The 26,199-nt window shown below is 42.8% G+C and overlaps 1 pseudogene; it reads right to left on the bottom strand.

Annotated features, from left to right (window-relative positions):
- Positions 1–20,064, bottom strand: part of LOC101602662 — a 52,351-nt pseudogene extending 32,287 nt beyond the window's left edge.
- Positions 20,065–26,199: the final 6,135 nt, after the last annotated feature.

Below are 26,199 nucleotides of genomic sequence, written 5' to 3'. Positions count from 1 at the left end.
TGATGGGCAGAGGAAGCCTGTGTGATCTGGTCACTGAGTGCTCTTGACCTTCGGTGAGTTGACTGCTGCCTTTTTCTATGATTTCTCTTAACCACCCACCGTAATTACCATGATGTCATGTTTTGAATGATTCAAGATCTCGGATAGAGTTTGCTAAATGTAAATCACATATTTTCCTACTCTGGCCCTTGAACTGCTCATCAGTGGTAACTGGCAGCTCTCCTGCTGAAAGGAAATGCATGTGTGCTCTGGTTTGCCTGATAAGATTTTTCTTGTATAAATATTCAAGTCCTGTTAAGATTTTAGGAATCCTGGATGTAATTTCCTAGAATTCCTGTATCTCCCATGAACTTATATGCTCTGAATGCTTGATCCCCAGCTGATGGCAATTCGGGAATTGAAACCTTGATGGAGGCGTGTTGTTGGGGTGGGGCTATGGGTATCCCCTTGCCAGAATTTAGCACAGTCTCCTGCTGCTGTTGTCCACCTGATTGGCCAAGAGGTGATGTCCAGATTTTGTTCCTTCCACCATTTTCCCCTTCCATCTTGGAGCTTGCCCTTGAGTTTATTAGCCAAAATAATCCCTTCCCTCCCATCAGCTGCTTTGGGTTTGGTGCTGTGTGCCAGGAACGAGAAGGTGACTGCAACAAATATGGTCTCCCAGGGCTGGAGAGATGGCTTAGCGGTTAAGCACTTGCCTGTGAAGCCTAACGACCCCGGTTCGAGGCTCGGTTCCCCAGGTCCCACGTTAGCCAGATGCACAAGGGGGCGCACGCGTCTGGAGTTCGTTTGCAGAGGCTGGAAGCCCTGGCGCGCCCATTCTCTCTCTCTCCCTCTATCTGTCTTTCTCTCTGTGTCTGTCGCTCTCAAATAAATAAATAAATAAATTTAAACACCGCTGCAGGAGGCGGGGAGAAACCGCTGCTGTGACGGCAAAGCGGAGGGACACACGCCGCCGCCGCTGGTCACGGGCACCAGCACCGGAAAGGAAACATGGCTGAGGGGTAGCAGCAAGGACCACAACCATCCAGGAAGCCAGCCTGCCTTCAAATGCAGAGTGTATGTGAAATAAGACACGTAACAATGCCCAGTGCACAGCAAACAGCAGGAAAGAGGAGCAGTCAAAGCAGAAATTAAGTGACAGAACCTGGAGCGCTGGAACACTCCATTGGCCCTAAGTATTGACATGTCCCTTTCATTGCAATGACTCCTGAAACCTAGTGTCGGGAGAGTTCAGACACCAGAGCCAGGATCCGATGGTTGGCACGTGTTTACGTGCCCGCGCCACAGCTGAGACAAAACACCTGACAAGTTGACAGTCCACCGTGGTGGAGAAAGTGCTGCCCCACGGGCTTGAGGAAGCTGATCACATTCAGTCCCCAGTGAAGATGCCAGGCAGAGTGATGAGTGCACGTTGCTTCTTAGCCAGATCTGTGCTCTTCAAAGATGTATTTGCAAAGAAAGAGAGAGAGAGAGAGAGAGAGAGAGAGAGAGAGAGAGAGAGAGAGAGAGAGAAATAGAATGACAATGGTTGCCTCAGGTCTAGCCACTGCAAATGAACTCCAGATACATTCACCATTTTGTGCATCTGGCTTTACATGGGTACTGGGGAATTGAACCTGAGTGGTCAGGCTTTTCAGGCAAGCACCTTAACTGCTGAGTCATCTCTCCAGCCTCTGTCTTTTTTGTTGTTGTTTGGAGGCGAGCCCAACAGAGTGGCCCTTTTTTATGCAAGAGAGTGAGAGCGGGAGAGAACTGGCATGCCAGGGCCTCCAGCAACTGCAGTGGAGCTCTAGGTGCACATACCTCTTTCTTTGTGCACGTGTGACCTTGCACACTTGTGTCATTATGTGTCTGGCTATGTGGGGCCTGGAGAGTCAAACGTGAGTCCTTACGCTTCACATGTCAATGCTTTAACCACTAAGCCATCTCTCCAGCCACCCTGTAATTTTTATATAATCTAGGATCCCAGCAAATGGAACGGAATTGCCTTCAGTTAAGGTAGCTCTTCCCACCTCAATTAGCCTAACCAAGATCATCTCTCATAGACATGCTGAGGCTAACTTTAACATCAGCCTTCACAGGGGATTCTAGGTTCTGTCAAGTTGACCATCTACATAAACCACCGCAGTGCCCTTGTCTCTCAGATGGTGATGCTGGAATTCCTCTAAGCATAAATGCTGACTGTAAATGCTAAACATCCCTCTGGATTCAGCATATTATCTTATGGAAACAGTCACACATAGCATTACACCAAAAGCCTTAGTTTGTGTGAAGAGGGGGGCTATGCCATTTCCCCTCCCCACCCCAAACCTGAAAACACTAAATATGAGCTGGTTTCTATGCCTTCAACCAAAACACTATTATTAACTTGTTCTTTCTTTTGAAAAGAGGAAATGATGGGAGATGGATATGACTCAAGAGGACCTGAATACGAGCCTGTGGGAGGTTGCACCAGAGGAGCTGATGTGGGTTTTAGTTGAAAAGCCATAAGGGCTGTGAGTTTTTGTATTCCAGTATTTATTTGAGCCAAAAGATTAAGGCTGGCACACAGTGTAAACATGTTCATCCCCCAGCATCTCCCACCTCACATTTGTTTAGAGGTTAATGAGTGGTCTCACCTGGACCATTATATATGAATTTACGTGGTCACCCTGAGAAATGGATGAGAAAGGGATTAGCAGCTGCACTGTGTGCCAGTCACAGCAGGAGTGAGTTTCTGCTGAACTCTTTGGCCCATACAAAAAAAGACGAATCCCCATGTCTCTGTGACAGAGCCTCATTTCCTGGTATAGAGGGGCTGAGGGGAAATGTTGATGTCATCTCTGCTTCTGACAGCCCTGGGCCCTGCTGTGCCCATTGTCTTGCTGCCATGCTCCTCGGAGCGTGTGCAGCTCTTTCTGGAGAAGACAGGAGTGGGCCTGTGGTGGTGGTGTCCACGTCAACGACTGCTGTAGCAGAGGTGCAAGTTCATTTGAATAATGGCACTATAAACCGTACAAAAAGGAGTGGCCCAAATCCCTTCCTCTACAGTCCATTTCCTCACCTCTATTCCTGGGCACTGGCCCTTCTCAAAGGAACCCCTGATATCCTCAACAGCTGATGGTGTTTGCTCCACACTTTGCTAGTGGCTGTCCACAGTTCATAATTGTGGGTTCTGTCTCTTTTCTTGGCTCCTAACCACTGAAGACATATATTGCCATCCAACTTAATGCCACATGTTGGTCCTATTTCTCCTAGGACAGGATTCCCACAGGATAGAAGGTTTTTTTTTTTTTTTTTTTTTTTGACCCCTGTGCTCATTGGTCCAGAGCAGAATGTCTTCTAACAACTAAGATTTGGTCTTGGCAGCTGGGGAGATAGCTATGCTAGAAAAGAGTGCTTGCCTGCTAAATATGAGAGCCTGAGCTCAATTTCCCAGGCACAACATGAATAGCTCAATGTAGCCATGCAAGTCTGTAACCCCCATTCTGTGGAGATTCCTGGCACCAGAAAAAAACAAACAAACAGCAGTTCCATTTCATCTCAGAAAAGTAGATGAGCCCATGTACCCACAGGCATGGGGTGCACACATCTGTGCACATGCATGCACGTGCCAAACCCAAATCCCACCACACAGAATAATTCACAAAAATGATAAGAACATTTGGTCTTGAACTACCAGCTCCATATTACAGGGACCTGGGGGATAGAATTTGCACCTGCTCTTTTCCATTCCTTTTACTCTGTCATATTTTTTTTAACTTGAGCATTGTTTAGCTTCATTTAAAAGATGAAAGATCTTCATGGCTCCTCACTATTGCCTTACATTATTTTTATTATTAAAATGAGTAAAAGGTTTGAAACAGTAATTTGCATCCCTTGTAGGTAAACAAATCTTTCTCCCTTGCGTGTCCTCTGTAAAGTAGTGGCAGGGGTGGAGGGGAGGGCGGTAAGATGTGGGGAGGAAATCAGTCCAAAAGACATCTCTTCTAACAATAGCAGTACTTGCAGAGCTCTAAATAGATACATAAAGAACAAATATATAAGTGTTGAGGATGAAACTCGGTAGTAGGGTGCTTGCTTAGCATATACAATGCTTTCGATTCAGTTTTTACCCAGCACTAAGGAAAGAAAGGGGAAAAATAACATAAATGAAGCTATGAATCCCACAAAAGGCCACAGCATCCAGCCCAGGAGTGTGGGAAGAAGGGAAGAGCCAGGGAGGGGTTGAAGATGTAGAGGACACGGGCTCACTTACCATTTGGGAAACTGGAAGGAAACTGCCTTGCCTGCTGCCCCATATAGAAGTTGGTGGTTTAATGTGAGCAGATTTCTCAAAGGGTAGTGGCCAGGCCAGCAACATCACTGAGGAACTTGGTAGAAATGCAAATTCTTGATTCTCCACCATAGACCTACTGAATCCTGACCTTGAAGTACAGACCAACAAACTGTTTTGACAAATATTCTAGGCAACGATGCTGCACACTTAAGTTTGAGAACCGCAGATGAAGAGGAAGGGCTGCTGCTTCACATCTGCAAATGTCCACTCGTTTCCGTGTGCCCTTGAAGGGGACAATGTGTGATGTGGCTGAATGGAGAGTTGTTGAGTCTACCATGCGGTCTCCGTGTCAAGAAGTGAGCCCAGGCCAGGGGCTTAGGAGCGGTAGGATTTAAGAACAGAAGCAGAGATGTTGAAGAAGTTGAGCCATGGGAAGATGAGAGAGAGAAATGCACAGGGCGCAGGTAGAATCACAGCAGGTGAAAGCAGGAGGCCTAGGAAGGCTGGGCCACCTTCAGGGCCACCTCAGGCACTGTTCAGCAATGTCTGCTCTTTGGACCTTCGTCACCTGTCACCATTAGGGGCATATCATCCCCCAGTTTCCAAAACACCATCTAAGAGATGACCTTGTAGAGGGAAAAGAAACTTTAAAATCTAATTTAGTATTGCTTTCTCAGTAACCTCTGGATTTCTCTCTCTCCCTCCCTCCCTCCTTCCCCTGCCCCCTCTCTCTCAAGTTGTTCGAGGTAGGGATTCACTCTAGCTCAGGCTGACCTGGAATTCACTATGTAGTCTCAGGGTGGCCTCAAACTCATGATGACCCTCCTAACTCTGCCTCCCGAGTGCTGCGATTAAAGGCATGTACCACCACACCCAGCAGGACCTCTGTTTTGATGAGGTTTGAGGGACCACAGTGTCTGTTGTCATTTCCCTGGGCCTGGCTTTTAGGCTATCCAAGTATTTGTGTCACTGTTCCCCATATAATAATTTCTGGGTCAGAGCAGATGAGGTGGAAAGATTGTAAGAGCCTCAGGGTGGGTGGGAATATCCCAAGACATCATGCTTCTCCCACCATTAAAGAGGCTAGGGAGGCCCCTCAGTCAGCACAATCAATTCCAGTAACCCCTCTGAAAACCCTCAGAAGAACTGGGATGAAGGCAAGGGAGTTGAAGAGTATAACCTATCAATAAAAAACAAAAAATCAACAGATAGTGGGTGTGTGTGGCTAAAGTGATGGTTTAGCAGTTAAGGCATTTCCCTGTGAAACCTAAGGACCCAGGTTCAGTTCCCTAGTACCCATGTAAGAAAGTTACACAAGATGGCACATGCGTCTGGAATTCGTTTGCAGTGTCTGGAAGCCCTGGTGCGCTCTCTGTGCCTCTTGCTGTCTCTCTCAAATAGATAAATGATTTTTTAATCAATAAATAGGGATGGACAGATTGCTGAGTGGATAAGGTATTTGTCTGCAAAACAAAAGGTCCCAAGTCTGATACTCTAGTACCTACATAAGCCAGATCCACAAGGTGACACATGCATCTGGAGTTCATTTGCAGGGGCTAGAGATCCTGGCATGATCTCTCTCTCTCTCTCTCTCTCTCTCTTTTTCTCTCTCTCTCTTTCTCTCTCCCACTCTCTCATAAATAAATATGAAAGTAGGTAAACAATAAAAATATTTAAACTATTTAAAGAGACTTGTTTTGATATTGGATTTAGTTTCATGAGTTGGACTACAGTTTCAGGGAGTTTCTTTTATTCCGTAATTCAGTGGGTGAAAGCTGTGAGTAATATTGCATTCTAGATCAACAGAGGATATCTTTATTGTATATATCTGGGTAATGTGCAAATAAATCTAAAATGTCACCTTTCTGTAACATTACTGAACACTGCACAACCAGTCATATCATTATGTTTCTTGTTCATATGTAACCTATGAAGGCAAAGCAAATTTTCAAACTTCAAACAGAATTATTCATAGAATGCGATAGATATTTTTTGTACACTATTCATGCTGCTTTTCTCTATGATCACAGCCGGGAAATCTGTAGTAACACCCCAGGACTCAGGTGAGCGGAAATACTGTACATGTGGGTGATAAGTCTGGAAAACATTCTCAGGTGTAATGTACACACAGAAAAGTACATGAAACACAGCTATTCATCTCAATTGGGTTTTCCCTCCCATAAATAGAACCTATGTAACAACCATCCCAGTCAAAAACAGAACTTCGTGAGAATTCTAGTAGTCCTTTTCAGTCACTATATTCTTTTCCAAGACAAATTTTCTGTTTTTTTTAAGATATTTTATTTATTTATCTGCACATGTGTGTGTGCATGTGTGTGCATGTGTGCACTCGCCCACATGTATAGGCATACCAGAGTTTATTGCCACAGTAAATGAACCATAGATACATATGCCTATTTTTGCATCTGGCGTTATGTGGGACCTGAAGAATTAAGCCCTGTCTGGAAAGCTTTGCAAGCAAGAACCTTTAACCACTGAGCCATCTTCCCAGCCCTCAAATTTTCTTGATATCTAATCCCAGATATTACATATCTTTTGAAGCTTAATAAATAGAAGCATTCACCATGTACCCTTGGATCTGCATTATCTCACCCAAATTTTCCTTCATGAGCTTCAACCCTATTGTTTTGGGTAGCTGCACTTTTCCCATTCTCCTACCTGTATGATAATGTTCCCTTTGACAAATACGTTAGTTGACAGAGCATATGCTAATGCAGTTCTACTAAGCAGAGTGAGAGAGAAAGCACATGACATATACACCTGTTTAATTTAGGTGTGTTCCAGAAATGTTTTACCAATTTCCATTGCCATTAGGATATCAGGATTCCCTTTGCTTCATATCCTTAACCAACACTGGGGCATTTTTGTCAGAATTTTATGTTTAAGTCACTTTTGAATTACCTCATGGTTTTAATTTCCATTTCCTTAATAGTGTGCACAGTATCTCCTTGTGGTTTCATTTTTTATTTTTTTTTTTAAATTTATTTGAGAGAAAGGGAGGCAGAAAGAGATAAAATGGGTTTGCCAGGACTTCTGATCACTACACACTCCAGATGTATGTACTGCTTTGTGCATCTGGCTTCAAGTGGGCACCAGGGAGTTGAACTGAGAATGTCAGGCTTTGCAAGCAAGCTCCTTTAGCTACTGAGCCATCTCTCCAGCCCTTCTTTGTGGTCACAATTTGCATATCTTTGCTTACTTGTGAAGGTACTCAATTTTTAACACTTAAATTTCCTTTTGAATATCCTTTTCTACGAGGTGACTGCTCCAGTCTGTTGCTCATTTTTTGCATGTGTATGTGTGTGATATATATGTATGTGTGAGGGCACACGTGTGTAAAGGCACAGGTGCACACCTGTCCATGTGTGTATACAGGTCAGAGGTTGACATGTGGTATCTTCCTCAATCTTACTCTCATATTTATTTATTTATTTTGAAACACTGTTTCTCACTGAAGCCAAAACTCACAGACTCAGCTAGATGAGTTAGCTAGTGAGCCCCAGGGATCCTCCTGTCTCTCCCTCCCAATGCTGGGATTACATGTGCATGCTGCTGTATTTGGCTCTAGGTCAGGCTGACCTAGAATTCACTATGTAGTCTCAGGGTGGCTTTGAATTCACAGTGCTCCTCTTACCTCTGCCTCCCAAGTGCTGGAATTAAAGATGTGTGCCACCACTCCTGGCTAGAGTTTTAAACTTTTTGTCCTCCTGTGTATGCCTCCCAAGTGTTGAGATTCTAGGATGTGCTACCACACCCTGTTTATGCAGTGCTGAGGATCAAACCCAGGTCTTCATGAACACTAGGCAAGCACTCATCAGCTGAAATACCTTCCTAGACACAGAAGTTCATAACTTCATGAGAATTCAACACCAATCTCCAGAAATCTACTCCAATCTCCCCAAGTTATGAAAATGTGCTCTCTTATTCTAAGGAACTTTATTGCTTCAGCTTACACAATTAGACCTGTAGTCCTCCTGTCTATGTTTACACACCGTATGAGAAGTTTCTTTGAAGTTTTATACCTATGGAGATCTCATTATAATAACCTTGTTTACTAAAGCAGCCTGTCCCAGGGCTCTGTAAAGTGTTTTGTCATGAATCTGTGTCAATGTACACGTGGTTCTACCTTGGAGGCTCCACACTGACTCCTGGATTATTGCTTGATCATTGCACCGATGTGCATGGTCTCTAGTGCGCTGTAGTTTTATGATCATTCTTGACATTATGTATTATAAATCTCTCCACTTTCCTCATCTTCTTCAAGATGATCCTTCTACTCTTGGCTCCTTGGTCTTCCAGATGAACAATTTTCTCCATTATCCCACTAAAACATTGCCTTGACTGTTCATAGACTCTTGCTATTTCCTTGAGAATTTTAAGATAAGCTCCTGAAAAGAACAAAAACTCTTTTCTCCTATTTTTCTTTGACTGTTCATGGATTTATTTGTGTGTGTGTGTGTTGGGGAGTTCATTTATTATCCACATTAGCTTGGGAGTTGTCTCTTCTTTGACTATCCACAGTGTATGACCTTGGATTATTAATATGCAATATAAATTGCACTAATATCTAGAAGGTACAGGCAATTGAAATGCATAAACCTTATTTACTCTGGCTCTTCCCAGTACCTCTACTTTGATTATCATGTGTCTTTTAAAGTATTAATTAATTTATTTATTTCCAAGCAGAGAGAAAGGGAGAGAGAGAGAGAGAATGGGATCTGTAGGATATCTTTCCACTGGAAAGGAACTCCAGCTGCATGTACCACTTTGTACTTGTGGCTTTACATGGGTACTACAGAATCAAACTAGGGCCGGCAGGCTTTGTGAGAAAGTGCCTTTAACTACTGAGCCATCTCTCCATCCCAGCATGCACTCAGCCCTTTGTATACTTACTTGTCTGCATATCTACCTCCCAGTAGACTGGGAATTCCTGAACCTTAACCATCTTCAGAGCTGCATGATCCAGCCTACGGCCCTACACACAAATAGCTGCTAAGGAAATTCCTTCTGAATGAATAATCAGCCCAGATAAAACATTGGAATCACATGGGGTGGATGCACTTTGAAATATACTTGTGTTTAGGAATGACAGCAAATCAAATCTAGAAATATGACCTGGGCATCAGAATAGGTTGTTGTTGTTGTTGTTGTTTTCTATAGTTTTACTTTTAGAAGGTGAGTCATGAAGACAGACACAAAGATACTCAAAAGGCACCAAAAGCAGAAATCCAGAAACTGCTGAGAGCAAAACACCAAAGTAGACTTAAACACACCCACCATGGCTCAGGGAATTTTGCAGAAGAGGGGGCAGAAAGATTATTAGAGCCATAGAGTGGAAGGGAATGTCCAAAGGCACTGCCCCCCTCACCTTACAATGACTGACTGATGTTCTCATACCACATAAGTGGCAACTCCATGGTGAATACCAGTGATCCCACTAAGAAGGGCCCTCAGCGTAATGCGGTCAGGGAGGAGAGAAATGATGGTACCAACCTATGATGTGTCCACACGAGTTTCTCCTTAATTTAAAAAGAGGAAATAAAGAAAATGAGAGGAAAACAAACTACACAGGATTCTCCTGTGCAGCCTGGATTGAGTATTGCTGTCCAACGTACCTGCTCTGAAATGGTAATTTCATGACAAAATTGGCTGAATTATGAAAAGATACCCTATGAGTTACTGTGTATCCTATGGAGGACAAGATCAGATATGCATGCAAGACGCCGGGGGACACTGGGTGCAGCTTTACATAGACACCCATTGCCAGGAACTCTAGTGGAGCCTAACTGTGTGTGTGTGTGTGTGTGTGTGTATGCACACTCGTGTGCATGTGTGCTTAAAGATGAGAATGTGGAAGGACACAGGAGCAACACATGGGAACTCAAACCCAGATGCTTGTGTTGGTAAATATTCTGAAGGAAATTGATACTTTCTATCTCCCTCTGCCGTGGTATAGGCCAAGTCATGTTGGCAAGCACCATCCCTGTCTGCCAGCAGGATGCTGTGCAGGCCTTGCCCACTGCACGCCTTTGGAGAGCTGTTCCATGACTGGCAGAGGCACAGAGGGTGAGGGAATGGGTGATGACAGGTCCTTGGTGAAGCTGTCAGCACTACTGCCCTGGTTCAGACCTTGCTCCTTGCTGATGTGTGCTCCTCCGGTTGTCATAGAAACCGGATCTTTCCTTGTGACTTCCATCCCCTTTCTGTGTGTTTGGTTTCTCGCTTTTAATGAAACTAGGTATGCAGTAAAGTGCACACACTCCCTCCCACGAAAGTCTCTGCCCCTCCCAAATCAAAGCAGACCCCTTACAGTAATGTGCCTAGTGAGGCAAACAGGTGCTGTGGGGAGCCTTGGTGCCCCCCACCTCCACTGCCAGTGCGATGCCAGCTACCTACTACCACAAATGGGTGAGCTATTTTTGGCTTGTCTGATCAAGTGCAGAAAAAAAAGTAGATAAATAAAATATAGGAAAGCAAGATTGTTCTCTTGACACAGAGCGGGTATTTGAGATGTGCTTTAATCATTTGGAAGATGACCCTAATTGGAAAAAAAGCAAAACAGCCCTCCACTGATATCAAACTGAGCTTAATAGAGTGTTAGACGGGCCACCGTATTTATAAGATATCTCAATTGTCCTCTTGATGGGTTTCGGTGTCTCTGGCTACATGCAGTGGTTGTGTGATGAATCCTATTCCTCCAGGTTTTCTGAAATATTTACTAATGATTTTTTTTTCACAAAGAAAGAGATTTTTAGGACAAAATCTGGTTTCTTATTATTCTGCTGTTTACAGTCATGAAAAATAAGGTAGTATTTCCTGACGAAGTAAGTAATGTCTGTGAACACTTATGTAATGGGACTGTTTCTCATTTCTTCTAGAGTGGTAGTGAGGAGCTACATCCTTCAAGAAACAGTGGAAGGGTGGGGGTGGTTGTGGAACTATCTTCTCCAAGAGCCTTGTTTCCTGTCTCTTCACTGGTCACAGTAGGGTGCACCAGAACCAGTGTGGTGTCCCCTCCTGCACGCTGTAACCTTTCTAAGGCTTAGCTAACAAACACACTCATACCCTCTCTCTCTCCCCTTAACTCTCCCACACTTGTCTAGAGCACAAGTTGAGAGAGCACCCTCTGAGGCCTCACCCACTAGGCTACACATCAACCAAGCTCCAGACAACCTCCTCTGTCTGCCTTTCCAGTCTGAGCCATGGATGGATAGATGCACAGAGCCACATCTGGCATTTTTACATGAGTACAGGGGAGTGAACTTGGGTCCTCGTAACAAGGTAACTGAGCATCCAATAGTACCCGTTCTTGACAATCACTGAATATTACTCACTCACCAGCCTATCCTCACTGGAGGTCTTAAACTTAAGTCACTTTGTCCTTGGTCTTTTGGATTAGGCCTATGATGTGTAACAGGACAGACCATATGATTACCAAAATTATTCTACTGTCCAGGTGGAACTGCTGAACCTGCCTTAAACTGTTTTCTGCTTTTATTATCCTGACTCCCCCCAGAGAATGCCTTTAAGATGGGGATTTCCTCATCTTAGAAGTGAAATAAATAGTCATTTCTTTGTTGAGTGAGCTTTTTTCTTCACTCACAAATATTCTGAACTACTGAAGTTATCCTGATTTATTTTGCTGCACTGGGACCAAGAATCACATGGCAACAGCCACTAAGCCTGGTTCAGAGGCTCAGTCTGCCGGCAAACATCCATCACCTCAACCTCAGGGGCGAGCTGCAGTCGTTACAGAGAAGCTTCATTATGGAGCCTGAGAAGAGGAATCTTTCTTCATGGTGTCAGTTACCTCAGCTCAGAACTGGGATCCGTTCTGTCCCAAGCACATCAATGCTCAAAGTACTTATGTGGAAACTAGTATTTTTCAAGAAATATGACTGTTTCTAACCTATGAGTTACCTGAAAATTCTTTGACCTCTAGTCTGGTGAACAGAGCTATGAACAATGTGAACTTACCCACAATCTCTAGCTAAGAACTGTTTACTTTAAAAATCACAGGATGTGCCAGTATCCAAAACCAGCAACACCCATCCACCCCTGCGTGTCCATTTCCATCATCCAGATTTTAGCCTTTTCCTTTCAATGCACCTTGACCTTAACAAACTAACCAGGCCCTTGTTGCTTTGCCTTTAGCACTTACTAACTGAACTTATTATGCTTCAGTCAAGAAAGACTGTTTTTTTTCATGGTAACAAATGCCTAAATGTTAGCCATCCTAGCCCAGTGAAGACTTATTTTCATCATACAAATCCATAGTGTGACTGGACAGCTCAGAGGAGTGATTGTCTTCCATGCAGTCCTAGGCAATCAAAGTTCTGCCTTTATCCCATGAACACTTGATCTCTTCCTTTGACTGGGCAGAAAACTTTCTCTAACAGAGCTTGATACCTCTTGTCTTACGCATTTTAAGTTTCAGGCCATGAGAACTTTTGTTGCAACCACTCAGCTTTATCAACACAGCATGAAAATGAATATAAGCAGTATATAAAATAAATGAATAAATAAATAAATATGACCTTTTTCTGTACATTTTAATTTACAAAGATATATAGGGCTGGATTTGTCCAGCAGGTCAGTCACTCCTGGTCTGGAATCTCTCACTGACAGTTAAGTGCTTGTGCCTGGACATGGCCCATATCACTTTGCTTATATTTTAGTTGCTGAGGCAAATTACATGACGAAACCTTCAGGAAGCAGTAAAGTATGCTTTCTTGACATCTTAGGAGGAGAAATGGGAAAACGTTCATAAGCAGTAGCAATGTTTGCATATTTTCCAAGCTACTTTACCAAGCTGGTCATGAATAGGAATGCCAAGAGCAGGAATTAGTGAGCCATCTGTGACAGTCTGAAGGTCTGTGTCTTCCCACCACTGAGCCGTCCACCTCTGCAGGTGAGGGCGTAGAACAGACAGTAACAGACACAGAGTATCTGCACTACAATGATACCATTCAGTCATGGAGGCAGAACCCCACAGGATTGGATGACTGACCTTCTAAAGGCAGTCCAAGGGAGCTCCTGTGCCCTTTATACCATGTAAGGACACAGCGAGAAGCACCCATCTATAAATTAGAGGACATATGGAACTGTAAGGAGTACATTTATGTTTATAAGCTACTTGATTTGTGGAATTTTGTTATAGCAGCTTGCGATGGTTAATTTAATGTGTCATTTTAACTGACCTTACCCAGATAGCTGATGAAACATAATATCTTAGTGTTTCTATGAAGCTGTTTCCATGAGAGATTAGCATTTAAATCAGTAGCGTGAGTATAGGTCTGTGCTCAGCCTGCAGGGCAGACTCATGCAATTCCTTTAGGGCTTGTCTTGAACAAAATGACAGAAGAGGGGTGAACTGGTCTCTCCTTGACAGCTGTAACAAGGAACTTTTGCCTGTCAGTATCAAAGCTCCAGGTTCTCAGGCCTCTGGTCTTGGTCTAGGAGTTACACCATTGTCCTCTCATGCCTCACAATCTCTCTTGGCTCCTCAGTTTGCACAGTAAAGGCTGTGAGTCTTCAAAATCAAGTGTGGCTATTTCTCTGAAGAATCTAGAATAATAGCAGAACATGAACAGATAGCATCTTGGATTTTGAATCTTAAATCCTGAGTCACTTAATGGTTCTCCATGAGCAAGCCCCTCCTCACCTGTCCATAACAGAAGGGTGACTGGTTCCATTATGTGCAGGTCTTAGGAAGCTACCCAAAGTTGCTGTGAGTACAGGAGTGCAATTACCTTGTCTTGCCTGGATGAGAGAGCATCGCAGAACTCCTAACCATCCTCCAGCTCTTACATGTTTTTGTTTGTTTGTTTGTTTCTGATCCATCTGTGATGTTTTCTGTGCCCTGGAAAGGATGATGAATATGTTCCATGTAAGGCAAAATGCTCATCAGACATTTATTTTCAGTACTTAACAAACTATGAGTCTCTGTATTAACTACCTCCAACTACCAAAAAAGGAAAGAAAAACACAAAGCTTTTTTTTGTCATTGTTTTTGTTTGTTTGCTTGGAACTGAGAGAAGGACTAATCTATAGATTTAATGATAAATATTTAGGGGACAGTTTGACAATATAACTGTTTGGCAATATAACAGTAGGTGGTTCTTCCCTAGGGCTTCTGACCTGGTTTCCAGTACCAACCATGAATTCCTTCTGTGGAGAAGGAGGTCTCAAATCCAATCATAAAGCAGTTGTTTACTTCTATAGCAGTCATGCCACTATTGCACCAAAGAGCATATCTCTATAGACGGCTGCAGAGTTCTTTGGTATAAGGTCAAGAATGGTATACCCAGGTCATATAGTAGTATGCTTTTTAGCTCTGTGAAGAATTTTTACACTGATTCCCATGGTGACTACACCCATTTCCACTTCTACCAGCAATAAGTACGGATTCCCATTTCCCCACGTCCTTGCCAACACATTGTCATTTGATGACTGCCATGCTAACTGGGTTAGATATAATCTTGGAGTAATTTTAACTTGCATTTCCTTGATGACTAAAGGTGCTGAACACCTTTTCAAATATGTATTAGCCATTTGGATTTTTTCTTTTGAGAATCCTCTGCCCAGGTCCATAGCCCATCATTTTTTTACTGTGTTGTTAGTTTTTTGTGTTTTTTTTTTTAATTTGAGTTCTTTCTACACTAAATATTCTTTGATATTAACCCTCTGTCAGATTATAACTGACAAAGATTTTCCTCCCATTCTGTAGGTTGCCTCTTGACTGACAGTTTCCTTTGCCAAACAATAGGTTTTTATGTTGTTGTTTCATAAGGTCCCATTTCTTTATTGTTGGCCTTATTTCCTGAGCAACCAAGGTTCCACGTGTGAGTCTGTATTCTAGGAGGCAAAATTGCTTTTGTGAGTGATGCTATTTTTCTTCTTCCTGCCATTTCCCTCTTGGTATCCGGAAAACTCTCATTATCTCTGAAACATTGCTCCAAAGCCACTTCAGTCCTTGGACATTTGTAAGTCTGCCATGGTATACTTCAATGTCACTGTTTACAGGCCTAAAGATGGCATGGAAGGAATGGACATAGAAGGAGAAGGGTAGTGAAGAATAAGCAGAGATAAGAATCAAGGACATATTCCCAGAAGCCTTTGAAGGAAGGAGACCAAAGTTCACAGAACATTTTCACTAGAGAAAGAGATGTACCCATTCTCTAAACCTAACTCCCTCCCTGCTAATCATACTGTAAAGGAATATTTGTCCTGCTCAGCAAGCTATGTATTTCAAGCAGAGAAATTGGATCTCAAGTTTATGCAGCATACTCAAAATAATAATAGCCAGGAAGCTTCTGAGCCAGGATTGGATTCCTGGTTTGCTTTCTGAGTTCACAGTTTTCCCCTCCTACCAGATGGATGGGTCCTTTACAAGTCAACTCAGTTCAGGTGAGGGTGCTTAGGCCTTCCTTTCAGGAGAACTTATTAAATCTCTGTCCCTTCTAGTAGACAGTATTGAAGATAATCCTATATGGGAAGAGCTTCTTGCCCCTCCTTCTATTCCCATTTATGGACACCATTTCCTACTTGCTCCTTTCTCCTACCCTTCATGCAGACACAGGATTAAGCCTGTGACCCTCAACATTGTGTTTTGTCACTAAAGCACCAAAGCTAAGTGGAAGCTTATGGAAGGAACACCAGCAAGGAGGTCATCAGTGATGTCATCCACAATGATGGCCATCCTTTCTTCAACATCATCAATCATGATGGAGCTTTTAAGAATCAGTTAGGTGTGGTGGCACACACCTTTAATCCCAGCACTGGGGAGGCAGAGGGAGGAGGATCACCATGAGTTCAAGGCCAAGGCCAGCCTGAGACTACAAAGTGAATTCCAGGTCAGCCTGAGCTAGAGTGACACCCTGACTAAAAAAAAAAAAAAAAAAAAAAAAAAAAAAAAAGGAAGCAACATGGAGACATCCAAGCTGGGGTGGGTGGTTGGATGGTAGCAATGCTCTTCCTGTCCATGGGCCATGGGAATGCTGCCCATTCACCAAGTCTAACTCAGCTTCCTGAGCTTCTCCATGAATCATTGCCACTCTCAGGCACAGGTGTTCTGCAAAAGACCGCCTTTATGGCAGATGCCAGAGACTTGGCCTTGCTAACTCTATTCTTGTACCCAGGATTTCTTCCTGACTGTCTTATAGTAGGAAAGGAGATGCTCTCAAAGCATCAATGGGAATGCTGAAGAAGCTTTGCCTTTCCTTCTGGTGTAAATCCATACTAATGACATGTGTTAGACCAGCATTATATATCATGAAAGAGAATCAATTCTGAGACAACTGGACCCCTTTCTCTCAGCTTGGACTATTTGTTATAAGGAAAGTAGAAGTTTAGCAAGATAATGAGGTCTTAGTACATAAGGTCTAACATGCATTCACCATAATCAGGAGGTCCTTGATGGTGGTCACATTCTTTTAAAAAAATATTTTATTTTTTAATTTATTTTAAAGTGAGAAATAGAGAGAGAGAATTGGCACACCAGGGCACTCTAGCCACTGAAAACAAACCCAGATGCATGCAACCCCTTGTGCATCTGGCTTATGTGGGTCTTAGCAAATTGAACTTGGGTCCTTTGGCTTTGTAGGCAAGTGTCTTAACCACTGAGCCATATCTCCAGCCCAAGGTGGTCACATTCTTTGAGAGTCTGTTTGATGAATACATCGTTTCCCCTCATGGACTCTTGAAGTCATATTATAGTTTCTCTGTTAGGTTCTCAGTAAACCTGTACTTTGACCATGTCCACCACCAGTGATTCAGCATTTTTCTTTGAAAGCTCCATACAGGATGAATATGAATTTGCTAAAAATAATACCACACCACTTGGATTATCTTATCTTGATTTGTAACTCAGGTGGCATCACACAAAATTTCAAAACCTTTTTGATTTTCTCATTCTCAAAGCAAGCAAGAAAGGTGGGGATAAAGAGAGTTCATGGTTTTATTGTTTGCTACGCACAGTCAATTATAGTTATTCTATAATTGACAACAAAATTCCTTCTTGTCCTGAACCCAGCCCTGGCCCTGCCATAGCCTCCACTGTCCAAAGGAAGAAAGGGAAAGTCTGTAGAAGGCATCTTTACAAGCAAAATTAATAGACAATATATTTTTAAAGTCAAACAAAACCGAGAGGGCTTGAGCAGACTAATAATCATGGCACTAGGAGAAATGATTAACTCAGATCTCATTATCAGACCACTTCCTCCTTCAAAGCTTCCCCACAATTGAAAGTGGTGGCAATAGTAAAACCAGCACCCTCAGTTTGCCTTGCTGAAAAAGATTACCAGCCTAATGTGACCCCATAAAGCACTCCTAGTGAATTTAAGAGCTGGTTTCACTGATTTTTTAAGTTAAAGCAATATTTCAAAATCAATCTAAAAATGCCATTTTATATAGTGTTCCAACCATATGACATTCTAGAAAAGTCAAAGCTATGAAGATAGTCAAAAGGGCAGAGGCTACCCAGGGCTTTTGGATGAGTGAGAAGAGAGAAGATGGAATGAATTGATGGAGTACAAAAGAATTGTTGGGACAGTGAAACTATTCTGTATGATGTTGTAATAATGGACACATGCTATTACACATTTGTAAAAATCTACAAATGAAAGTCTGCAATATAGTGTTATAATGTAAATTATATGTAGAACTTAGTTGATAATAATGTATTGTTATTAGTTCACCAAATTTAATAAAGGATATATAATCCTATTTAAATGCAAGCATACTCTGTAAAGATGAAAAGTGATGCAGGTTAAGTAGGGGTCTCCAAAGCTGGTGAATCCCAATTTTGGGTTCTAATCCTACTTTAACAAAGAATTGGTTAAAAATGAACTCAAGAAGAATTAAATTGTGAAGTATTGAGTTTATGTAGGAATAAATTATAAATTGTGGGGTTTGTGTAAGGTAAATTGGGGTTCAGAAGGAGTCTTGAGCACAGTCATAGCACATGGGAGATAAGAATGTGGAATGAACAGCACAGCTCATGAGGTTTGTTGAAGAGAAATGGAGGTCTAGGAAGAGGCTGGAGCAGAGCCACAAGCCCATTGAAGAGCGGACCTAGGAGCTTTGTAGGGGGATTTAGAAGAAACTTGCACTCGTGTTGAAGGCACAACATCCACACCGAGCCTCCCCATGGAAGAAGGTTCAGAGAGTACGTGGTGATGGCTTAAGGAAGAATAGCAGAGGTAAAGTACCAAAGCAGAGAGCAGGAAATTCAGATGAGAAATGGGTAGTCAGGAGAGTTAGACCCATGCTTACCCAGAGTTAGAGAAATTACACATGTACCAGGCCCAGAGTTTAGAGGATATTCCCATCTGGTAGATGTACAGTGTAAAGAAAATACACAAGTGGTAGACTCAAAGATTAGAGAAAAATCATACATGCAATTAAAGTGAGAAGTTACCCCAAAACATAAAGCAGAGGCAAGCAGAAACACAGGACAAGAAATAATGCTCTCCCCTAGCTTGGGGAGGGGAAAGGTGACTTATGTGTCCAGAAAGAGTTCTCCAGGAAGAGAGAGGGGCAAAGACCAGCCTGCAGAAGCCTATATAGCCAACTGAAAACGCATTATTTCATCAGACTTAAGTCTGTAAGGGGAAGACCCGATTGGATTGCGGATTCAAAAGGCTGACCCCAAAGGCCAGCCCACCTAGGTAGTGCGCTAAGCTGTGGAGGCAGCAGGGGGCGCTGCAGCTGTTGTGGGTGGACCTGGATCAGACGGAGTTCCATTCCTGCCAAAGACGAGTGACATCTTCTAGGTCTGTTTTTTGGGCTCCTGTTTCTAACTGAAACTGTCTGAAAGAAGTCAACCTTTTTCCTGAATCTTCTTCAAAAGGAGGAGAAACAGGGAGCCATATCAAAAGTAGGATAAGATGGCGCTCAAGCTGGGTAAAGGTGATTTGTGCTTCCACGCAAGCCAGAAGAAGCAGGCTCCAAGTAGGGCAGGCTTTCTTTACAGAATAAAATGGAATCAACAGGTGCTCTGCTCGCTTAAGCTAGAACCATTTATGCCGACACCTTCATGTGGTTTCTTTCCTTCACACACCGAAAAGTAATTTTAACAACTGTAGGATTCAAGATAGGAAGGAACTAGGCTTCTAGTTAGTTGATTTATTTAACGATTAAATCTTTTTGTGACTTTAAAGCCAGAGCAAACATATGTCTAGGATAAGAGAGGCAATAACAGAAGCAATTTAGTCCTCACATTATAAACTGTACCTTGTTACTGTGCCACATGTAGGTCTCTTTCCTCTCTTATAAGAACTAAAAGGATTAATTAATTAGATGAGGATTCATTTGAAAGTGGTATGGAAGTGCGTGTGTGTGTCTGTGTGTGTGTGCTGGTAGGGACTAGGTGAAAGAGGAAATGGATATCTCTACGAAGCAGAATATAATGAGGCTCCTTGACAGCTGGTAAAGGAAGAGGGTATAGAACAATGTCCTAAAGAATTGCCCTGAAACCTTATCCAAGGCCACTCACCGCTCCAGGTACTATCATAAAACACACACCTGCTACAATCTTTCCTCAAGCTCTTTGACAGAACTGAGTAGGGGCTGAAAGGGTGACATATAAGGACATAAGACAAACTGGTCAAAGAGATAGAACCATGTTTCAACACGACTTGGGTTTCGAAATTCATCCATGGTAAGTGGCTCTTCTAACTGACCAGTACAGAGGGAAAAGTCTGATACAGAAAGGCTAAGGGAAGAGAAGCATCATGATAAAGTAAGAAGGCTCATACCGAGTTGATATTGCTTGGGGCCATGGTGCCCAGTAAGATGTCTCTTACTAGTCATATGCCCTTGAGCCTGTCAGTAAACCTCATGCAGTCTAAATTTCATCATGAACAATATGAGAGTGCTAAAAAGTGTTTTAAGTATTCATAGCAACGCATATACCCCACAGAGCCTGACACCCAGTCTGTATTCAATGCAAGTGGATGTTACAGTTGTAATCAGCATTGAAATAAAGTGCTAATCTCCTAACATCAGTGGAATAAAAGGGTGTAGATAGTAGGAATTCCTCCAAAGCCCTCTCCAACAGCATTTTCCCTATCTTTATCCATGAACCCACAGCTTGGCAATAGCCTTCACCCTTGTGAAGAAAAATCGACCTCAGGGTCTTTGTCACCAAGAGTTTCTATTATCATCACTATCATAATAGAGATCACAGAAATAATTCTCATCTGTTCAGTAATGTCTTAGAAATTAACTCAGGCTGTCTGACCCTCAAACTTCCTGCCTCTCCACAGCATGGCACTGAATGCCCAACATGGTTTCCTTTGGTGATCCCACTCTCCCCTGGGTTTTCATACCCCTGCCTTGCTATGTGACCTGAAATACATTTCCTTGGGGAAACCAAGACTGAAATTCTACCCTCAGCCTTAGCAGTGCATTTGCTATTCTACAACTGAAACTCGTCAACTTAGTCAAGTTTAAGAGAGTGTTGGCCTGGGAAGTACATTGCCATCTTGCTCTATATGGGCGGAGTGCACTCCAAATTTCAGTGAAATGGCCTGGAGGAACTATAGAACACATTCTGCAGTCCATGCCATGTGGGCCAGTGACTTCCAGCAAAGACTGGACAAGTCCATTGAATACCCAGCATGTTCTGATGTCTGGCTCTGCATCAAAGGACTGAAATAAATAGCCTCTTCCACTTTCCCAATGCTGGAAAACGAAGTTTGGGGCTCCTGCACTCACTTCCTAGCTTATAATACTCAACTACATATACCTAGTCTTTATAATTACATACTTTTCTAAATTAATGCAAGTACATCATATAATGGGATCTAGGGTAACTATTTTCATAGGTGGTGACCAACCACAGCTATGAATAACTCTGATAGAAATCATTCAACCAAGAAGCAAGTTTGCCCCACAAACTCAATCAAGTGATCTTTCTCCTGTTGTTTATCCTTCTAATGCAGTTATAGCCCAGAGCCATTCTTTCATTTCTCTAGCAAATATAAAAATTAATAGCAATGACATAATTTTGGTATCTAGGTAGCAAGTTGTAACAGTGTCTCATAATATACTCCTAATAACCATTCCTTGTGGGATGGGTATCACACTGCTCTTTAGATAAAAATTCTTGAGATGAGGGCTGGAGAGATGGCTTAGCGGTTAAGCGCTTGCCTGTGAAGCCTAAGGACCCCGGTTCGAGGCTCGGTTCCCCAGGTCCCACATTAGCCAGATGCACAAGGGGGCGCACGCGTCTGGAGTTCGTTTGCAGAGGCTGGAAGCCCTGGCGTGCCCATTCTCTCTTTCTCCCTCTATCTGTCTTTCTCTCTGTGTCTGTCGCTCTCAAATAAATAAATAATTAAAAAATATATTAAAAAAATTTATTTAAAAAAAAAATTCTTGAGATGAGAGGTGTGCACATGTCTCCAGGTTCCACTCAGCTGGCAAGAGATTGTTTCATAATGAGAATCCTTCATCCAGATTTATCATGTTCAAAGATTCTTTTCTCTTATCTATAAGCTATAATTATTAAATGCTTTATCAGTTTTTATGTGTAACTTTGTAGCCAGATCTAGTGGTACAGATCTATAACCCTAGCTGTTCAGGAAGCTGACATAGGAAGATCGTGAGTTCAAATTCAACTGGTGCTGAAGACTGAATTTAAAGCAAGCATGGGCAACTTAGTGAGATTCTGTCTCAACAAAATTCAGGGAAGAGCTGGCAGTGCAACACTGTTAGAGCACCTGTGAGGCCTTATGTTCACTCCCCAGTACCACAGAAATTTAATTAATTTAAAAGAGCATCATATTACAGGTGCACTTGAGCCTTCTCTCAGTCATGGGAGGTAGGCCAGACAGCCAGTGCCAGCTCAACTGGGCACCAGAGAACTTAGAGCTTTTGTGTGTGGGTGTGTGCATAGGTTCGCATATTTGCATGTGTTGTACACAGCTTCATGTTACTGGGATGAACATCCCAGGTAGTCACAGTTTACAGGAGGGAGGGTTTATTTCCATTTACAGATCCAAGGGGAAGTTCCATCAATGGCCTAAGAAGCTGGCTCCTAGATCCAAGCAGAGTGACTCCATCAAAACAGCCAGCACCACAAGCAGGCACAAATGAGCAGCAAAATTGCAGGGACCCAGGTAGAGATCAAACCAGTCTGCCTGTCGTTGGCCTGGAAATCAGATCTGCTCCCAATAACATCTTAGGACTGGACCCCATTGGCATCTCATCCAGCCAGGCAGCTGGAGGCAAGCTTTAATAAAACGCCCTGTGTCTCTTGGGGAACATACATTTAGGCTGCCATGGAATGTGTGTGGATGCACATGCATGGGCAATGTATGAACATGTGTACATGACGTGAGTAGAGGCCAAAGGTCAATATTGACTGACTTCACTTTATTTATTAAGACAGTGTCTCTCAGTGAATCCAGAGCTCACCTATTTGGCTAGCCTACCTAGCTAGCTTCTCCAGGGCTGAGACTCCATCTGTGTTAGACCTCCGAGTACTGGGGTTACAGGCATGCACTGTCATGCTTGCTATTTACATGCATTCTAGGGATCCACACTCAGTTCCTCATGCTTGGGTGGCAAGCGCTTTACCTACTCAGCCATCCAGGGACTCATTAAGTTGAGTGAATGCTCTGGCCTTAGGCACTAGGTCAGGACTGACAATGAATGGAAGGACTTTGGACTCAGACAGCACTGGAACTGAGCCCCCCCCCCCCATTGACTTTGTGTCAATATAAGGAAGTCTCTTGTTCTCACCTGTAAACTGGAGTGAGCAACTCCTCCTTTCTAGGAAGCTTTATGAAATCATTATGATTGATTCATCATCATGGTTGAAGGCGAGCTCTCCAGAGTTAGAAAGCCTGCTTTTGAAGGTTTCTGTGACTGAGAAATTGTGGTCTCTAAGAGAGAATGTAATAGTGGTGGTGAGTGCAGTAGTTGTGTAACCAGGAGGCTGAAATGAAATATCTTACAAAAGCAATCGATAAAATACAAGTGTCAGCAAATACTAGCCTGGTAAATACTTGTCATCAGTTCACCACATGCCTCACAGGCAGCAGCCGTGTGAAAACGCTCACCATCCCCACCATGTTCTGTTCTGCTGGTCCAGAAAGAGCAATGGAAGGAGAAAAATGCCCTACTTAGTACAGGGGAGGCCCCTGCCCATGTGACTCTCAGCTGCTTAAGCACAGACCTTTGGGAGCCAGGTAAATGAAGGCTAAAGATGCCATTTTCAAATTTAATAAACATACAGTCACTCACAAGGGTATCTCTCATTCCCACTAGCAGTTATAGACAGCCTTCTCTCAATTACCTGTAGCTAATTTTAATACAAGACTGGCACATTCACATTCTACATTCACCCCTAGCCTCCTCCCTAGTTCCCAGTGGGATCTTCTCAGAGAATGTAAACCTATATTAATACCATCCTGAGCAAAATGTAATTAGAAAGCTAAATCAGCAGCAGCAAGATGGGAGGCCATCTATAGAGCATGCAGGATGGTGGAGTTTTAAGGATTTCCATTTCTTTGGATTATTTATATATTAATGTCCCTTTATCAGTACAGACAATTAGGAAGGTTGAGGGCTGGGAAAAGGGTGGCTCAGTGGATAAAGAGCTTGCCATGCACTCTTTCCAGTACCAACATAAGAATACTAGACAGGGCTGGAGAGATTGCTTAGTGGTTAAGGTGCCTATCTGTGAAGCCTAAGGACTCATGGACAACTCTCCAGATCCCACATAAGCCAGACACACAAAGTGACACAAGTTCACAAGGTTTCACATAAGCCCAAGATGGCACACATGTCTGAAGTTTGGCTGCAATGGCTGGAGGCCCTAGAGTGCCAAGTCTCTCTTTCTCTCACTCTCTCTATCTCTTGCATAAAAAAATACAAATAAATAAATAAATAAATAAAAGAAATGCTAGACAAAGTGACCCAGACCTATAATCCCAGCATTAGAGAGGAAGAGTAAGGAGAATTCCCAGGCCTCAATGGCTAGCCCCATTGGTGAGCTCCTGATTCAGTGAGAGCTCGGCTCTTCTCTCTCCCTCTCTCTCTCATGCATGCATATGCCAGCATATGTAAATAAGACATAGCTTCTAGAATGAATATATATACATATATGATATATATATATATATATATATATATACACACATACATACATATATAAATAATACATATGCATATGTACATGCTATATATATGACTTCTAGAGTAATCTTCCCACCATTAACAACTATTAACCATCACCTACCTCAAAGATCATCAGGTGCTGGGGCTTCTTAGTAAAGGATGCTCAGTTGGTAAAACCACCTAGCAGATGATGGAGAAACCTAAGAGCCCAGGGCTCCAAGTGACCTTCCTCTTAGCTCCTATGCCCATGGTTTACAAGCTCAGGAAAGAACTGTTGGAGTCTGCTCAGTCTGTAAGTTGCCTTAGGACCAGTTTGATCTTTGTGGTATGAAAACTGCTACATGGCTAAGATCATCTCTGCTGATTGTGGCCTGAACTAAGTATTAAAATGTTAAAATTGAGGATTCACTTTACGTCAATTGTAAACAACAAAACTGGAGTTTGTCAATCTTAATATGCTTAAAAATCTTCTTGGGTATTTGCTAATAATATATATTGTGGACTATGTCTGTAAAATCTCAAAGAAATGATGTGAGGAGAGGCTCAGGAAGAAGGGGGTTTTGTTTATTTGTTTTATTTTGTTGTTTTGTTTCTGTTTGCTGAGGAAGATGTCCCTGACAGCTCCTGGATGCTTCTTACCCATTCCCGTCATCTTACAGAGGCCCTGTTGTATTCTAAGCACTCTTCCCAGGTGCTAGGAACACCTAAGAGTTGTTTAAGATCCCAGCTTTGAAGGAGTTTTGACGTTGGGACATGGCGGGCCCAATCGCAGACATGTGAACACATAGGAGTGAGTATCTGATGGAAATAGATAGCTTCCTGTCTTGGGTCCTGCAGCACAGTACTTTGGCTAGAGTGTGAGACACTGAGAAGGACAGGGCATTGGGCTCAAAGAAGGCTTTCCAGAATCAGGAAGGATTCTCACAGGAGGGATAGGACTTGCACAAGCAAACAAAAGAGAGTTTCTGGCAGGGAAGCCAGCTGTGCACTCCACAGTCAGGACAGAGTTCTTGGACAGAGGTGGGAAAGGGACATAAGATGATTTGGGACAAATGAGCTCAGCTGTGGCCACATCATACTTATCTATTCTAAGCTCTTTATCCTGATCTCCTTAATTTTCAACCTCTGTTTTAAATTTGATCTATTTTCTATAAATTTAGGATTTAAACAACAGAAATGTCTTGTTTTAGGATTCCTAGTTCATGAGTACAGTATAGGACTAAAATCAAGATGTTCTGCCCATGGGGCTGGGAAATGGCTCCATGGTTAAAGTACTTGCTTGCAAAGCCTGCAGACCCAGATTAGTTTTGCCAGGACCCATGGAAAGCCAGGTGCACAAAGTGGCACATGTGTCTGGAGTTTGTTTGCAATGGCAAAGAGGCCCTGGTGCATCCTTACTCACTCTCTCTCTAAATGAACAAGTGCATTTCTAAAGGTATCATTCCTTTCTGGAAGCTCCAAGTGGGGACTTGTTTCCTTGCGCACTTGAGCTGCTGCGGGAGTCCAGCTCCTTACAGCTACAGGACAGAATCTCTGTGCCCTGCCTGGCCATCCACTGAGGGCATTTCCAACTTCTAGAAGCTGTTACATGTTTTTGACTTGTGGTCTTGTCTTCAAATCCAGCAACCACGGGCTGAATGCTGGTCAAGTCACATCTCTCTGATGTATCCTCAGTTACAGTCTGATCTGATTGACACCACCTGGCTGGTCCAGGGTGACCTGTTCAATTTAAGATCCACTCACTATCAATTTTCATTCTATCTGCAAACCTAACTTCCACTTTCCATGAA

Source organism: Jaculus jaculus, chromosome 9 (genome assembly GCF_020740685.1).
Source record: "Jaculus jaculus isolate mJacJac1 chromosome 9, mJacJac1.mat.Y.cur, whole genome shotgun sequence".
NCBI lineage: Eukaryota > Metazoa > Chordata > Mammalia > Rodentia > Dipodidae > Jaculus > Jaculus jaculus.
The sequence above is the reverse complement of the archived record's forward strand: the minus strand, read 5'-3'. Positions and strand labels throughout refer to the sequence as shown.